Source organism: Buteo buteo, chromosome 12 (assembly GCF_964188355.1).
Source record: "Buteo buteo chromosome 12, bButBut1.hap1.1, whole genome shotgun sequence".
In the NCBI taxonomy this organism is placed as follows: Eukaryota; Metazoa; Chordata; class Aves; order Accipitriformes; family Accipitridae; genus Buteo; species Buteo buteo.
In genome coordinates this window covers 37,572,727-37,589,018 of record NC_134182.1, presented here as the reverse complement: position 1 = coordinate 37,589,018, position 16,292 = coordinate 37,572,727, and the positions used below count along the sequence as shown (strand labels likewise).

The 16,292-nt window shown below is 53.1% G+C and overlaps 1 protein-coding gene across 1 annotated transcript in view; it reads right to left on the bottom strand.

Annotated features, from left to right (window-relative positions):
- ZMAT4 (zinc finger matrin-type 4) overlaps window positions 1–15,956 on the bottom strand; it is a 105,028-nt gene extending 89,072 nt beyond the window's left edge. Inside the window, exon 1 of the mRNA XM_075043432.1 lies at window positions 15,931–15,956. The gene's annotated coding sequence lies outside the window, so the exon portion shown is untranslated. The remainder of the gene's footprint in view (window positions 1–15,930) is intronic.
- Between the last annotated feature and the right edge of the window lie 336 nt (window positions 15,957–16,292).

Genomic DNA, 16,292 nt, shown 5'->3' with positions numbered 1-16,292 from the left:
CCGGCGCAGCAGCGTGGCAGACGGGGTGTGCTGTCCTCTGCTTGCCTCGGTTCAGTCCAATTCTGCTCCCCTGCAGCTCCATTTCAGCCCCAAGGCTTCCACCGCCGTAACTGCCAGACCCATTACAACCTGCTGCAATTTTCTTTGCTCTTGTAAGGGAGATGATATACTGGCCATCCAGGCACCTCCCTCCCAATCAACATCGCATGCCTCTCGCATGCTCCGCCACAGTCAGGGACGTGCCGAAAACAGCCCTGTGCCCACTAATTGCTTTGGCATGTGGGCAGCGGGAAAACGGCCAGGCTCTGCGTTGCATTAAACCATTACTCTTCCCTCCTTGGAATCACTCTCCTGTCTCTGTGCCTTCACAGTTGCCTTTCTGCAGCAATGCACGAAGGATTCATCGCTGCGCTTGGGATATCCCAAGCGCAACGTCTGGTATTCATCAGAACAGAGCCAGTTTTGCTGTTCCTAAAGGCCACAGTATATGGAAGCCAGGGCCTTGGTACGGCAATACAGCTGCTGATGAGCAGCCTGGAGCCGAAAGGGTCTGGCTGGTGGCAGTGCCTATTTGCATTTGCATCTTTGAGCACCTTTCTCGGCCTTTTTAAACAGACACGACACAGTCAGCCTTTTCCTTGGCCCTCTGAAACCACACAGCCCCTTCTGCTCCCTTCAGTTTGCATGGTCCACAAGAGGCTTTGAACTCCGACACCTGTAAATACAGGAGGCTGCATCCAGACAGCAAAGTCATGGCAGTCTCCAGAAAGCCACAGCTCAGCTCCTAGCTCAAGTTTTGCCAGCCCTCCAAAACCAAACAGCAGGAACGCATCCCATCCCAGGAGGTGACAGGCATCCTTCTAGAGACACGTTGGTCCTTCTGACCACAGGAGCCAAGTCAATAACTCTAGTGCTGGAGGCACATCCCGAGTCTCAGGGACACTACAGTACTGTTCCCATCCTCCTCTTGGCTCAACCACCAAGGAGGATGCTTTGCTGGTGCCTGGGGCTGCAGTGGAACTAAAGGAAGACAAAGTGAGGCGCTAGCTCCACTGTCATCGGACTACCCAGTGCTGCTACTGAGAGCTCACCATGGGCCAATAACCCAGCCTTTTTTTGGGGGGGATTGGAGGAGCAGAGGCACAGAGTGTAGCAGCCTGTACAGAGAGTCATGGTGCCATAACTGGGCAGCTAGAACCCTCAAATGGGCCAGCACAGCGGCTTGACTGCAATGGAAATACACATTAAGAGTCTATGCTGTGAAACGGTGCTGCAGCAGAGCCGAAATGCAAAGACGCAGCATGTGCTCCAGCTAGGTCATGGTCTGTTTATAGCCAGGCTCTTCTGGACCTGAACAAGGGTTTGTGTTCTTGGTCATCAGCAACCCTACAGTTTGGGAAGGACAACATTACACTTGGCTCCATGCCTGAGCTAAACACTGCCCCATCCATCAGCAGTTTGGCTTCTCATTCGTATGGTGGACTTGATCTTGAAACCATCTGTTTTCCCTCAGCTTGCATCCAGCTTTCACTTGGACAGCAGAGCCCTTTCCAGCTACAGCCCCTGGGCATGGGGGTGGGAAAGCCACTTCACTTGCTGCTCTCTGCAGCTAAAAAACCAAGTTTGACTGGAGACACACCAAGGACCCTTCTTTTGCAAGTAGAGGTGAGACTGGCAGGACGTGCTAGTGAGGAGGACCGGAGAAGTAGCCCTGGGACAGAGCTCAGAGGATGCAGCTGGAGCTGCTGAGGCCAGATCCTTGCAGCAGGGAAGATCCCATGCACCTTGGAAACATTAGGTCCATGCGGACCCTGCAGTGCACGGAAAATGTCTCCAAGAAAGAGGTGCTTGGTCCAGCCTAGGACTCCAGGAAAGAAAGATGGTCTCAGCAGTGGAAAGAAACCTTCAGCAGTCTGAAAGCCTGTGATGAGTAGTTTCCTTCTTGTAATATTTGTTTTAACCTGTCAGTGTGTTTTCTGCTCCCAAACAAATGCGGTCTGGATTCTGTCACCAAGAGGCTCCGAGTGCGCTGGTTGTGGCTTGGGGCTTTGTTTCTGTTCCAGGGAGTGGAACCAATGTGAACTTAACTGAATTGGTCCTTCTCCTCCTCTCCTCGGGACACTTTTGCTTTATTTCAAGGCTGTTATTAACTGACAGGTTGGTGTAAACACACATTTTGAAAGGCGCTAGCAGACAGCAGTGCCTGTCTCTGCACTACACACGCAGCACTTGGACGTCTCCGCAGCAGAGATCCAGCGATGATTTGTCGCATGCCCTGGTCAGCAGCTCGCAGCTCCAGCATCCAGGCAGGGAGGAAGGAGCAGGGCTCTGGACTGCATCTCTTGCATGGGCTCGTCTGGGAAACAAGCGGCCTCCAGGCCTGCAAAATGGACCACGGACGGCTTTGCCTTCTGACCACTGCCCTGTGGTTCCCACCTCCCCGGCCAGGTCCAACTGCAGTGGCCACACCATCACTGGAAAGGCTTCTGGCACCACGAAAAGGCTGATCTGCAGGTCCCAGGGAATGCCCAGGGGACCTGGTACACCTGGCGCTGCTTTGTTAAGGGTCCTCTCCTCCAGGCTGGAGCTTATTTTGAGCTCCGGCTCCCAAAAGCCATGCGGCAAAGCGGGGCAAAGGGAAGGAGCTGTACACGTCCATCAGCCAGTCTCCTTGCTTTGGACCAAACAGAATCCTGCCAGCTGAGCTGCACAAGCCAGCTCCAAAATCCACAGAAATGAACTGTAAAACCCCGTGCATTTCTAGTGCTGCGAGAGGGGAGAAAAAAAAAAAAGCATTTCCTGCAGATGTTTCCAGTTCACTGGGCCAAATCTAGACCTGGCATAAACCTGAGCAATGCACAGAGGAGCTGTATTAGAAAGAGCCCCCCATGCTGACATGCAGTGCAATACCTCCCGTTCAACCTGGTGGGGACACCCTGCGATAGTCCTTCAATCCCTCAGTAGCTTACGGTGCCAAGTTTGCAAGAGCAGGTGAGGTACCACATAGTGACGATAACGAAAACCAGCTGCCGAGGAAGTGTCTGGAGACAGAGGCAAACCGTCAGGCTCAGGATAAGCACTGTCTCCTAGAGCATGGAGACAAGATAGCTGCATCTCTGGGAGGGCCCTGCAGAGGTCATTTCGCAGGAATGGGTATGGAGGACTTTTTCCTATTAACCCTTCGGTTGACTTGAAATTGCGTGGTTAAAGTCCTGATTTTTGCTGCTGAGGCATTTAGAAGTTCGACCGCTGAACAACGCTGTCCACCCGAGCCCTCTCCTCCCTGGAAGACCCACTGGGGATTACACCGACAGTCCCCGCCGATGCACTGTAGGGTTCCTCTCCATCCTCCAGGGCCAGACCAACCATCAACGCTGGGGCTCGGGGCGGAATTTTCGGCCGCTCCGAGGACAAACGCAGTTCTGAGGCTCTCCTAGAGAAATTCCCGTTTCCAACCAACACGGTCCCAGCGGCAGGGGATGGAGAAGCCCTGGCCCCGCGGGGGGGACACAGGCAGAGGGGGTGCAGGCAGGACCACCCGCTTCTGCAGGGCAGGACCGGAGAGATGGGTTCGGGGGACCAAACCGAAGCGGAGCTGCGGAACCGGAGCGCGGCCGCGCCCCGGCGCAAACGCGCTTCTGCTCCGCGGGTGCGGAGCCTCCGGGATGGGGATGGGGAGGCCGGGGAGATGCTCCCCAAGGGAATCTCGGGGAGTTCGGGTTCCCCCCCCGGCCCGTTCCCCTCCGCCACCGTGAGATGGCAGCCGCCTCCCGCGGCTGCTGCGGCCGGGAGGGGAAAGGGGGGGACGGCTTCAAACCCGACCCGGCTCCCCCCCCCCCTCCAAAAAAAACATCCCCGGCACAATCTGCTTTTCCGCAGTTCACCGTTGTTGTCAGAGCTGAGATCGCTCCGACCGCCCCGGACGACACAGCAGCCCAGGAAAGGCTGAGCCTGACCCGCTGTCCCCACACAGGACCATTTAATCCCCTTGTTTATTGTTCCTTTGGTTAAAGCGAGTGGGAATTTGCATATTCTGGCTCCTGAATCTGGTCGTAATGAGAGCAACTGCACAGAACTGCTGAAAAGCTCCTCTCTCTGCTTGAGTTACATTTGAGGGGGCCCGGGTGAATCTCCTGTAACTCAAAGTTTAAAAAAAAAAACACCGAACAAACGGCACACGCTTTCAACCCCAGGCATAGTCTGCAGGCACCCAAGCCATTAAACTGCATTTTTGGGAGCCCAGAAACACCTTAGGGAAAGTGAGAGCATCTCTGCTCCTGCTTAGTCATGATGTTGAATCCAGGTGCTTGAGGAACACAAATCAGGACATCCAGGCTCAAAAAAACTGACTTAAAATCCTGGATGCTCTATATTTTAAATTCACCTTTTGCCTTTTAACCTTTGAGTGACTTTGTTCAGCTTTCCTAGCTCTCCTGCTGGAGGAGAAGTTTCCTCCTTTAGGAAGCAGTGAAAACGAGGAGTTTCTGCACCAGATGCGTGCAACAGCTGAGGGACTGGGAATTTCCTGACTAAACTGGGCAGGGTGACAACAGGATGGCCACATACGTTCCCAGGGAAAAGCTGCCAGAGTGCCACCAGCTTCCCAGTCCAGGGTACATCCAGCCATCTGGCATCTCTCTGCATCTTCTCCTGCAGCACATCTCTGCCCAGAGCACCGCCGCTGGCAACGGAGCTTCCCTCGAGGGCTGACTTCGGGAGGGCACGTCAGCAGAGAGCACGCAGGCATCTCAGCTAGTAGCCCTGGCACATCAGTTTAACGCCTCCAGTGCATTAGAAAAGCAAGTATAGCTCAGGCATTTACCAAGGAAAACCTAGGGGTTGAAAAGTCTCTTCCTTGGGCCAGCCGAAGTAAGCCTCTGAGCTGAGACACCAGGACAGCAGCCTGGAGAGCCAGGTGTGCTCTGCAGGCTGAAGTGATGACTTAGGAACAACACATTGTCTGTGCAACACACCAGTCCAGACAGTCACAGTGAAATACATTAAACCAGTTCTTTTGTGCTTAACCTCCTGTTGAGATCAACAATGACATTTGCATCCACTACAAGCCAAGCAAAGCCAGAGAGTCTGCTGGGAAAACAAAAAAAAAAAATTGGAAGGGCTGGGCTGAATCCCTCCTGGCTTTCCTTCCAGCCTGTACAAACCTGTGTGTGTTCCTGAGGGACTGTGAAAGGGCTGCTCATAAGGACACGCTTGATGTGTGGTACCTGAAGGGGAAGCCTTTCTGACCATGCTAATGGCAGAGAGCTTGCGGGCATCTGCATGAAACTTGCCTTTACAGAGGGACTGAGATGCTTAAGCCCAGAAGGCAATTTACAGGAAAACATAAACTGGGCATTTTGGAAAGACTGTGCATTTCCAACAGGATGATAACATGCTATCTAGGTCCCAGCCCTTAGGCTGTTTAATGATCTATGCAAACAGCATGTCAGGCTCTCTCAGCAATGGCATGTAATGGATCTTCCAATTGCTGTACTACACAAGCCCATGCTGAGCTGTATGCCCAGCTCAAAGCCAGGGCTTCAGCTACTCCCGAGACTCACATCGGCATGTAGGAACCCAATTGCCCATTTAATGCCTCTCCATTCCTCCTAACGTTCCCAGCCTGCTGCAAGAAGTCAGAGGAAGCACTCCATCCTCTTCGGTAGATTTTGCCCTATGCAACTGAAAACCTGTGTACTTCACGAAGAATAAGATGTTTCCTTGTGTGTGTACCTGGGCACCCAGCACTAAATACCCAAATTCAGGAGCTGACGCAGCCAGAGGCCATGCAGAAAGAAGTGCTGGCCAAGCAGGCTGGCATCTCAACCATCAGTCAGTGCCATCCTGGTCCACAGTTGCATGTGATGTGGGACACGGATCTATTGCACAGGACCAGCCCTGCAAGCCTGAGACTTGGTGCTTTATGCTGCCCTGTCAGTTATTGCACACATTCGCTGCTGATAGACACTCAATCCCAACACAGCGCTGTCCCCATTTAACAAGTCAGGGCAGCTTTCAGCTTAGATATGCTTATTTCTGCAGCTGGTAGGACAGCTTGCTTTGCCCCAGACACCCTGCCAAGCTTCCCACTGCATCCCTCATGGTCCTGTGTCTCTGCAGCAGCCCCGTCACCAGCACCGAGCCCCCCAGGCACCAGCGTTCAGCAGGATGCCCTGGGCCAGGCAGTTTCCGAGCAGATGAAGAATTAGGGAATTAAAAACTGGGAAATACATCTAATGAGCATGAATAGCCTCATTGAGAGAAGGCAGGCACATGCTGCCCCTGATCTGGCTGCACTCAGCACATCCCCGATGCCATCCGTCCTCCCAGCTGGGCTCTGCAGAGACTCATTTGGTTTGTCAGGGCTTTCAGCCCCTGTCCCCTCTACATTTGACTTGTCACCATCTCATCGACACTCCTTAGCCTAATCTTGCCCATCTGTCCCCAGACCAGCCAGGCCTTGTTGGCCACATTTCTGACTCCCCAGTCCTGCAACGTTTCCTTCTCCAGCCTGCAGCTCCCCTGGAGTAGTTCCCAATCCATCGATCCCCAGACACTGCGCGGGCCGTGCAGCTCCTTCACCCTTCTGCTGCTCCTCAGGGGCATCCAAAATACCATGAAATTACTGCAAGGACCTGGGGCAAACCACAGGGAACACCACCCTCCCTCCCCAAAACCCGACAGGCATCAGAAACACTCACCACAAGAGCAGAAAGTAGTGCAGATGATATTTTATAAGGAAAAAAAAAAAATCAAGCGTGAAGCACAGCGTTATTGCATTTTAGAAATGAGTAAAGGATTGTTTGCTCTGTGAGTAGTCGGAAATGTTGTCACTAGAGTAGCTGTTTCTAACTGTAACTTGCTAGGAGTAAAAGCAATTTATGCCAGTGATCCTCGACTTTAGGGCTCAAAGTTGGGCAAGATCAAACCATGGAGAAGGAAAACATTGAACGCACATTGCTTAGAGCAAACAACAGGAGGAGAACTACCAGTCACCAGCTAATTATGGCAGAAAATTTTGTGTGAAATTACCAATGAAGAGATCAATATGAACCAACTAGATTTGTTGCTTTTGGGCACTGTAGGAAGCTAGCTGGCTGGCTGAAACTCATGCATGCTCTCCACCTTCTCCCTTTGTACCTTATTTTTAAAAAGCATTAGTTATTTTTTTGGTGAGCAGGTCAGTGATGCTGAACACAAATAATTATGGCCAGTGAATCACAAATCAATGTAGTGCAGTTGTTATACACGAGACAGCCCAGAATTCTAATGCTTCTGCTCTCATCTGAGTCCTGGGGGATTTATGATTCTGACAACACAAATAACATATTCCTTTGGGAGCTCAGCTGAGAGTTGTCAGTGCTGCTGCTGGAAAGTCTCCTCACTGGCTTATTACCACATCGTCTACGACCTGTGCAATTTGAAAAGGTCAAAGACGGGCAGTGAAGAGCAGAGCCTGAATCAGCTCTCTTCCCATACAGAGAGTCAGTCTTGTGCCGGTGCGACGCCGTCTGCGGAGCTTTCCCAGGCTCACGAGAACTTGCCAGTGTGGTCCAATAACACCGATCCCTGCCCACGGCTAGCGATAGCAGAGCCACTCCACGCAGCCATGCTAATGCCCGGCCAGACGGGAACCCAGAAGCATGTTGGCTCACGCAGCCACGGTTTTTTGGCCACAGATTGTTTCCGCAGGTAGGGGAAAGGATAGAGAGACCACACCAGCTCAGAGCAATGTTTCACTTCAGAAGCTTTTATAGGAAGGCTCCACCACAAGTCCTCTTAGAAAATCATTTTTGTCTTAATATAGAAGTGCCACGTAAGTACTGCTGAGCCGTCCCCTCCTCCCGAGAAGACGACCTGCCACCCGGCTGCTTCCCACCCCTTACTCCTGCTCATTTGAGCCAAGTACTCTCCATGGACAGGTCCCATCACCATTCCCATCCGACAAGACCCAGCAAAGGCAGCAGGGCAGCACTTGTTGGGGCTCAGGGAGCCAGGACAAGCTCAAAGCCTGTGCATACCCCAAGACCTCGCTCTCTGCGGTCCGGACCTGTCCGTGGCACCGGGCAGGGTGACAGCCTTCAGCCCTCTCCCCACCCTCCTCTTCTGCAGTGGGGAGCAGGTTCCCCCACAGGACCCAAATCTGCAGGCGGTGACAGCGGTGCCTGGGGAAAGCTCGGGGGTCTCGAGGCGAGCAGGGAGAGGGTCCCGTCACGACGGCTGCGGCCGGTCTGCAGGGAGCATCCCAGCATCTGCAGGGAGCTCAGGACGCCGCGGGGCATAAGGGCCATCGGAGGACAACATGACGTAAGGGACGGGGCCTGGCAGGAATTAGCCCCTCCTCATTTATCACCTCCAATAAGAACAACCCTTGGTCAGCACAAATTCTTTCATGTTCACTTACAACATCTATTTATAATATCAACAAAACCACAGGACATAACAGCCTCAGACACACTTGAGAGCTTCCAAGAGCTCGAGACAGAAGAGGGTTTCCCACCAGCAGCAATTCCCCGGCAGAGGCGAGAGGGTTTTGTGGTTCAGGCTGCGGACGGAGGCGCAGGAGACCTGGCTCAGCCCAGATGCCGCGGTGGCCGTGGCCACGGAGGGACTCGGGCTGCATCTACAGGGCATTGCCCAGCCAAAACCACCACCTCTGCCTGCCCTGGCAGAACACAACCCCAGTTCCATCCTCACCCAAGCACCGGCCTCATGCCCACCTCCCTCCCCTGCTCTGTTTCCACTGGATCCTACACCAACAGCTTTTCCCCGTCTCCCCCCTGCTTTTCTTCTTTACAAATCAAGTGGTAATAATTTACAAAAAGTCTGTTTCTGCTTGGAGCCAGAGGTCTCTGAATGATGGCTGGCTTTAAAGCAACTCCTGATTCTGCCAGACCCTATAGAGCACCCAGATCTTTTCAAGAGTCCTACCAAAGCTAGGGCACATAAAAGCAAATTTAGTTGCAAAAATAAATGTTTCCTTGGGATCCCTGAGCCCGGACATAACCAAGTTCCTTGAGGGTTTTAGGCCTGGCAGGACTTCTCCCTGCATTTCACATTTTTGAATCATAATATCCCATTGCTTTGATGTATCAGTGGATTTCCAGTGTCTGCCGGAGCTGTGAGCGTTCAAAGAAAGGCGCTGCCATTTCTCCTCTAGTTTTGCAGCAGTTGCTGCCTTTCCAAAGCCAGCAGCCTGCATCCACATCACGAAACCCTCGAGTTCGGTCTTTTCTTGCATCGGCTTTCTCACTGCACACCAGCGCTGGCAGAGGGAACAGACAACCCTCCTCGCCGAGGGATGCGAGGGGAGCACAGCTCCAGGTCTGCTCCAGCTGTTTCTGTTTCAGCCAGCAAGGTGACACACGCTCTCTAGCTGCTGGAAACCCTAATCCCACCTGCAGACCCTTCTCCTTGTTTCTTTTTGGTACCTGCACCCCTGGCAGTTTTCCTTAGCCAGCAGGTGAGCGTGAACAGCCACCGGGGCACCTCAAGCTCTGGATTGCAAGGCAGCGATGCTGGGCTTCCCCAGAAACACACTTTTTAAACCCCAGATGCATTCGGGATCATCCAGGGGGCTGCTGTTGGCACAGAGCCGGGTGGTTTGGCAGATATAGCTCTAAAGAAAAAGAAGGGGGGAAAAACTGGTGGAAAAATGTCCCCTCCAGCCCTCTTGTTGAATTAAACCACATGTATATTTTTAAAATACAGCGGAAAGGAACAACTCTCCAGCACATGTTCAAGAGCAGAGTCTTATTTCAGAGATTTCAAAAAATTAGTGGCTGAATGCTGAAACAATATAGCCTTTAGACGAGGGCATTTGGAAGTGATTAACGAGCCTGAACTCATGCATTCAAAATAAAAAGTTAGTACCTCACGCTGGTAACAACTGTCAGCTACTAAAAATCCAAGGAGAGGGGAAGAAATCAAACTCAATCCTGCATAATCTAATGCTCCAAATCAGCAGGAGACCACTAGCAAGCCCACCAGCCCATGACTTCCCTGGGCACATCGCCTCCAGACCTCACGCTCGTCCCCGCCGGACAGACGGACACCCCTGCCCCGCTCTGACCGGAGGGCTCAGGACGCCCTGCACCCCAGACCACACAGCCCCATTTTGTTGCTTTTTTGGGGCAAACAGATCAAGTCTAGCAGCTGCATCCCATGGACCAACTCCTGCACGGGGCACGGCCATGAGCGTTGGGGTACACAAGGAACGGTCTGCTTCTAGTCTTCCTGTCTTTTAAATGATAAAAAAAAAAAAAAAATTAAAATCTGCCCAAACCTGGCTACTCTGTGCCCTGAAGGAAGCCATGCCAGCTGCGTGCTTGGGCCTAAGTGGCGCAAGAGAGAGCTCACGGTCCTTTTGAACATTAAACCGGCTCTGCTTTTCAGGGACTTTTCAGCTTAGCAGCAAGAAACTGAAGTGATCCAGCGCTGTGTTGGTGGTATCAAGATCAAAGAGCTCAGGAAGTCTTAGTTAAGCAAAAATCACACCTCGTGCTACAGTGTAGAAGCTGCTTCTCATGCCCCCAAATCTGAAGCGATTAAGAAGGATGTTTTTCCTCCGCGGCAGCCAGCCCCAGCAGCGACTGCCAGCCCGGGGCAAAGGCAGTCCCAGGGCGCGTGGGGGGGTCCGAAATTCTTCGCTGGCACGGCTCTCCCGCGCCCGTACGCCCAGCAATGTCCCCAGCATCGGAAAAAGATGCAAAGCCCAGAGCTCTTGGCGCATTTTCCCTCCGTATAACTGAGACCAGGATGAGTTCCCACAGGAGCAGGGCTGCAGGTGACAGCGGACCGCACCGAGCATCTCACCCCGCTCCTGGTGCTGCCGGGAAGGTGGCTGGAGGACAGGGACAACAGGGTGACCCTGCAGTGCGGGAACACCCCCAGATACAGCTGGGACCCCATTTCTAAGCCCAGCTCCAAGCTGCGGGGCCAGGCTTGCAACCTAATTCACAGGCATACAGGGATTTGGAGAGCCACGGAGGGGACTGCTGGGGGCACGTCTGTCTGTCCTCCACAGATGGGCTGCAAAGGAAAGAGCCAGCCAGTCCGCCAGAGCTTGCTGTCCCAGCAGAGATGTTTTTGTGCATCCTGGGATGCCCACGGCTCCCCAGAGCCCCCCAGACGGGCAGAGCCTGCACGTGAGCCGGGGGGCAACCAGTCTGCCCAACAGCAGGATGCCACAGCACATCCCCACCAGGCCAGGGCCGGTCTGTATTTTGGGTTGGGAGCTGTACAGAAATGAACTTCCCCACGTCTCATGTCTGAGAACTTAAAGAAAAATAGATGTTTTGAGTTTACTTCAGTAAAAAGAAATGCTGGTAACATGACCAACATCTGGGAGCTTAAAATGAAACCAGACCGTTCTTCCCCTGCAAGGAGCAAACCCATCCTCAGCCTGGGGAGCCTGGCAGCCCCCCTCCGTCACACGAAGCTGGGCCCTGTGGGTGCACCAGTGACACGGGATCCCGGGGCTGAACGGCTGCTGTCCTCTGTCATGGGACACGCTCTGCCTGCATCCCCTGCCATACATTTTCTCCCTGCCTTAGTGAAAATGTGGCTATTTCAGCAGCACCCAGAAATTCATGGCATTTTAGAAATCGGTCCAGGATTTTCCACCCTCCTTTTTTCTTTGTTTTGTTCTCAAGTCTGTCTGAATCGCATGCTGCTCCACTGAGTTTTCCTGGGCCAGGCGACAGGAGCTAGCGAAAGCATGTGCGTGCTTTCACACACATGTGCACTGGTAGTGCCATTAGCCGAGGAGTCCAAGATATATTTCACACCCCCAGAGCGCACCAGACGCTCTGGCAGAACAATCCCAAGCCCCCAGTAGCTCACCCAGACCCAGGTCCCTGAAAACCCGACCTGCCCCCATCCCCGAGAGCTATCTCAGGGCATCTCTCGACACCAGGCAGCCGGCAGACCCCGCTGTGCCGAGCGGCTTCTCCTGCCGTTGGAAGGTGAGAGAGGAGGGACTGCGAGGAACCCCTCAAGCCTGACAGTTGGCTCCCTCCACTCCACACTTGCAGACACAGCGTCTAGCATCCTTCCCATCGATGGGAACGTGCTGCAAACGCTGCCAACGGGCCAAACTGCAGGGCTGGCAAGGGTCTGCAGCCAGGAAAGCAGGGGACCGGGACGGCAGGAGGGACACCCTTGCATACTGCAGGGGATGGGCACAACACCTCTGCAGCGCACTCAAAGAAACAACTGCCTGCAGAAGAACAGCCAGTTTTTCCAAGCTTTTAAACCCAGCTGTACCACGTTTTTGCCCAGTGCTGCAGAGCTGCAGCACGTTTGGCTGCGCAGGGCACTCAAAGGTTTCTGCAGTCAGGCTTCCACCGGACTTTTTGTTTTGGATATAGAAAAATACAACCTGACAGCAGCACACAGTACACACCGCTTCTAGCTAAGAACGGTTCAAATAATCCTTGCATGCTGCAGCACACCTTTTGTTATGCCAGCCCACACATAGCAGAGCTAGGCTTTAGTACCAGCCAGGACATAGGAAAGGAGAGGTTTCCAGCAACAAGACGCCCGGCAGCAGCAGCCCTGCAGAGCACGCTTTGCGCCCGCACTATGGCACGGTCGCATCCCCTGTGCTCTCGATCTGCCACGCACTTTTGCCTCATGGCACTTGCCCCAGAGTTGCCCACTGCAGAGTCTCATCCTTTGGGCACAAACGTTGCCCCAGGGGAGGGTCTCAGCCCCGTGTTAGTTATCTCACCGAACACAGCATCTCCGTATCAGCAAGGAGACCAGCTGCCAGCACCTAAACCTCACGACCCCTCTTGATAACAGGTATCTGTCTCTGCCACATTCACAGAAAAGACCCACCACCTCTGCGGTCAGACGCACCCCTCCACCTCTCCCCAAAGATGAAAAACCACATCCAAGCGGAGGGTGTACAGTGGGGAACAGGAGTTGGCGCTGCTAGAAGAGAGCACAGAAAACTCTCAGAGCCAGTGGATGCAGCCCCTGTTAATCTGCTAAGGCTGAAGCATGAATAGCTTTCTTCGCCGAAAGGCATTGAATGCAATTCTGACTCCACTCGGGAGCGTTCCTGAGTACAGCTCATTATTATTATTATTTTCTTGTTTCTTCAATGATGTTGAACATGCTCCGAGACCCTTAATCGCAGAGGAGATTACAGAAGACTCCCGGAGGGCTGACAAATGAGCTGAGGAAGGCCAAGAATAGCCGCGCTGACAGCACGCCCTGCCCTGAGCGGCCTTCGAGGGGAGACGGAGGGATCGGGGAGGGGACCAGCCCCTTCCCCACGCCCCAGGCAGGAGGCTCCCACCCAGCCAGGCATACGGGGAAGCCCCCTCCAGCACTGCAGGGTAGCCCGTGCTGCGACCGCAAGCCCGTCCCAGCGCGTCTCGAGTCCCCCAAACTCCCCATCCTGGGCACACGCACCCCGCAGGCAGGGTGGGAGCCCCTCGTACCGCTGCCTGCAGCTGCCCCAGGCAGGTATCCATCGCTTCCAATCGGCACCCGTGACTCTGGGGTTGGGAAAAGCAAGAACGGAGTATTTTGGTCCCACGGCTGTTCCCACAGCTGCCAGGGATGCTCGGGAGAGGTGCTGGTGCACAGCAGCTTGTCTGTGGCCCCTCGCCCCACCTAAGAGATTTTGATGCTTTGAGCACTGTGTTGGGGACAATTTTCATGTTTTGGAGCATGCTGTAAAGCCAGCGCCAAATAATTTCCAGAAGGATTTGCCTCTCTGGGCACATCGTGGAAGGCAGTGAGGGAACAGCTTCAGAGCCCTCTTGGTCCCCGGACCGGCCCTCGCCCGCTCAGAGGCTTTTGTGTAGGAAACCCAGGGCTCGCTCTTCGCAGAGCGCAAGGCATTTTCCCCTGATATCAATCTCGTGGTTTATCCCATAATTTTGTAAAATAAAAAAAAAAAAAAAGAACATTTTAAATGAAATATGTTCCTTTGTATGACACCAGGAATTATGAATTGATAAAGATTTCCTATTATCTTATAAAATCTACCACGCCAATCCTTCAGCGAGGCCATGCCCGTAATTGCAAGCAGATGTCTTTCTCTGCTGACACGTTAAATAGAAGCAGAAAGACCCACTGCTATCTCCCATCAACAATTTGCACTAAAGCAGAGAACAGATTTTCACAGACCAGGACTGCTGGAGGAGAAGGGAGATTAAGTTCCTGCAGACCAGGCGTCTAAGCATTACAGCAAAACAAGGCAGCTCGGGAAAACAATGAACTCTAAACAGTCCCTAATCCCAAAGTAACCAAAAGCTTTTGTGAAGGAAAATGAATATGCTGAAACCAATACTGCCAGGGCCCAAGGAGGACTTGGAGATTGAGGTAAAGTGAGATTCTCCAGCTGACAAGTCCTTACATTAGTTGTCCACAAACGCTGTCTGTGCAATATTGGCTTTCGGACGTCTATATCAGCATGTGTAAAACCAAGAGGGAAAGCAACACAACCCCGAGGACGTCGCAGCCGTTCTCCCCGCGTGGCAGTGACCTGGGATGCTGGCCAGGTCCCCGAGCCACCCAGCGCAGATTTGGGGTGCACGGCCCCACCACGCACCCTCGGGACCTTTGTCACCGGCGGTTGTGCTCCACGCCGAACCGGACCCCGACAGTGTGACTCCCATTTGCCGATCCTGGGTGGGTCTGGTGGCTCCAAGCTTCCCAATTAGTCCCGTTCCCGGTGGACAATCAGGGTCCCAGGGGACGGAGACGTGTGGCGGGGGGCTGTCCCGTCCTGCAGCACAGCTTTCGGGCAGAGCCCGGCTATTCTGCAGCAGCCCGGGAATTATCACTAGAAGTGGAAGTGACAGGGTGTTTAGCAAACATTAAACCCAGGAAGCTTAAAAGGTCTTCCAGGATTATTAAATAAACATTTAGGGTGAGTGAGAGGAAAGAATATGAAATGGCAAAGAAATTGTAAACACTCTGGGGCGGGCAGTTAGGGGCTACACTAATTCAGCTGGGCAGCACAATGTTTAATAATTAAAGTAGTATCACCCATAATTATCCCTCAGCTCTCCAGCGAGCATTAATTCAAGGGGATGGACTTGTTTATAAACATTTAGCCTGATATTAACATTTTATTAAGACCATTTAACATACAACCTTAAACACGCCATCCTGGCCTGCCTGCGGCCGCAGCGTGCCAGCTCGGCAGAGCGGGGTCACCAGAAGCCCCTCACCGGCCCCAGCCTCCCCCCATCGTCCCGGGACCACGGTTTTTAAACCCAGGCTTGGCTCCGACAGCCTGCACACGTGGAGTCCTCGGGATGGCACGGGGATCTCCAGGGGACTGAGGAAATCCCATCCTTCATGGAGAAGTGGGGAGGAGAAGCCTCCGGCTTGGCGAGGACAGCACAGCCATCGCACCAGCCCCGCGAGAAGGCACACGGCCGCACACGACCAGATGTTAAATTCCCTTGGAGCTTCCACAAATGAGCTCAGCCTTCTCCAAACCAGTTATTTACCCTTGCTGTACAATAACTAGGGAGGCTGTCTGGGTTGGGTGTGATCATCTGCCCCTGAGGATGACCGATTTAAAGGCACTACATTTGCATTTGCCTAAAGGGGTTGCAGTTCATTATTTGGGGGGTTTAATGTAGTTCTGAGTACTGTACATAAGAGACTGCACGTGCTTGCTAGCCTGCCAAAGACAAATGCCCTGATCTCTTTATTTCTTTTCAAGTAACAGCAGAAATAGTCTCCACCATCCTTCTGGGGCTATAATTTATTTATACACAACACTACACCTCCTAGTAAATTAATCTCTCAGCCACATTAATAACTCAAGAGTTTGGAGAAAGTTAGATTGAGGTAGCGAACTGCAAAAGCAGAGGTTACTAATAGCATAACGTGCCCCAAGCTGAACTAAGCAAAAGAAAAAGCGGAACAGTTTTAGTAACTGCACTGAAGTACCTTTGCGTTTCGGGTTCCTGGCGATGGCTTCGGAGCAGCATGGGGAGCACCCACTTGCCAGTGGTACTGGACCCACACACACAAGCACCCAGACAATCACCTCTGGTTTTATCATCTCTCTTTCCTATTACTGCTTGTGAAGCACCTCTCACTGTGGCACAAAGTACCCTTTCAGTATCTGCTCTGTGGCACATGCCCCTACGCAAAACGTGGGCTGCAGTCTCAGAACAGCCCATCCCGGCCATAAAAATCCATAAACTTGGATTTGTACAGATCACAGCCCAGAGAAAAGGTCGGCAGTTCAGTCCTCCAAAGCTTGGGTCAGGCCCGGCACTGAGAATAGCTGTGGGATGCCTGCCTAC